At 33.9% G+C, this 1,623-nt stretch overlaps 1 non-coding gene across 1 annotated transcript; it reads right to left on the bottom strand.

Annotated features, from left to right (window-relative positions):
* Positions 1-1,301: 1,301 nt before the first annotated feature.
* Positions 1,302-1,407, bottom strand: LOC125121634 (U6 spliceosomal RNA). Its single transcript, XR_007133522.1, has one exon. It is a non-coding gene; the product is annotated as a U6 spliceosomal RNA (small nuclear RNA).
* Positions 1,408-1,623: the final 216 nt, after the last annotated feature.

Raw genomic sequence — 1,623 nt, 5'->3', positions numbered from 1 at the left:
GATTTATTTCAACTCTCTACCCATGTGTAGAAACACTCAGAATTGGCTTGTTAAAGAATGTGATGTGTCCTTATAGCAATAAGGTAGATTCACTGGATATTGAGTATGTTTGTAAAAGGAACTTGAGAATCAGCAAAGCAACACTTCCCACTAGGAGATGATTATCTTTCTCCTATTTTCAGGCATTCTTCATATCTGTAAGTTTTCATAGGTTTGTCATTAAATAAATTCTACATCCCTTTGATTTTTTGTTACCATCACCACTGTTAAAAAAAAAAAACAGAAATACTTTTAGAAGTCAAAATACCTCTAACTTAACCATATCAGGTCAACATTCCCCCAATATAGCTCTATCTCCAGGCAACTTTGATAGAACCTTTATGGGACTATTTGGTGCCCCTAAATTTATTTGCTCTGCTTCCACACATGAGGGGCACTGGCAATAACCATAGTGACTAAATATTCAAGATAAGAGGATACTTCAAAAATGACTTCGTTGCTACTAGCAATGGTATTCACAGGTAGGGTCCTAACATCTTAGACATTAAATATGACCTTGTGGTTTATTTTTTATATTGCTTAATACTCAAAGGAATGTCATTATATCAAGGAGATAATATCATTATAAAGTGCTTTTTGTTATTAAAAAGAACATAGAGTAAGGATGAAGTGACTTCTAAAAACAAATACCAAAGATCTGCACATACCATAAATCAATGATTATTTACACATAGTAAAGTCAACATAATCAACATTCCAAAACTATTGTGTTTGAACAATTATAGCAGTGTTCTATAAGATTCCTTGTCTCTAGTGTGCATACAGTCCTTTCTTCTTGGATTACTCATACTCAAACATAATAATCTATAATAATTGTATATTTCACACATATGAAATCCATATTTTTAAGCTGGCATCCTTAGTCCTGTACCACCACTGATTTGTAAGGTACATCAAGCTCACTCTACACTGTGGACTTTTTTTTTAATTTAGTTTTTTCCAATACATACTGCTTAGCTTTTACTTTTTTTTAAGATTTTTATTTTTTCTACTATAGTTGAACTGTCAATTTCTGCTGTACAGCAAAGTGACCCAGTAATATATACACACACACACACACACACACACACACATATATATGCACACACACACACAGACACACATTCTTTTTCTCATATTGTCTTCCATCATGTTCCATCACAAGTGACTAGATATAGTTCCCTGTGCTATACAGCAGGATCTCGTTGCATATACATGCCAAATGCAATAGTTTGCATCTACTAACCCCAAACTCCCAGTCCAAAAATATGGAATACTTCATGAATTTGCAGATCATCCTTGCACAGAGGCCATGCTAATCTTCTCTGTATAGTTCCAATTTCAGTATATGTGCTGCCAAAGCAGCACCACTAAGGACTTCTGTACTCTTTCTTCAGAACTAGCCAAAGTATTACTTCTATGATGATATTGCTGCTCATTGACAATATATGTACCTTTCTACTACTCCTAAAACTTGTGAAAATACATTTGTCTACTTTTCTAAGTAGACTCTTTATAGAAGTAACATATATCTTAGGCAGATCAGGCTGCTAACAATATAGACTAGACTAGGTGGCTTAAGCA

The sequence above is a fragment of the Phacochoerus africanus genome, chromosome 2, assembly GCF_016906955.1.
Source record: "Phacochoerus africanus isolate WHEZ1 chromosome 2, ROS_Pafr_v1, whole genome shotgun sequence".
Lineage (NCBI taxonomy): Eukaryota > Metazoa > Chordata > Mammalia > Artiodactyla > Suidae > Phacochoerus > Phacochoerus africanus.
This window is presented reverse-complemented; position numbering and strand designations above follow the sequence as displayed.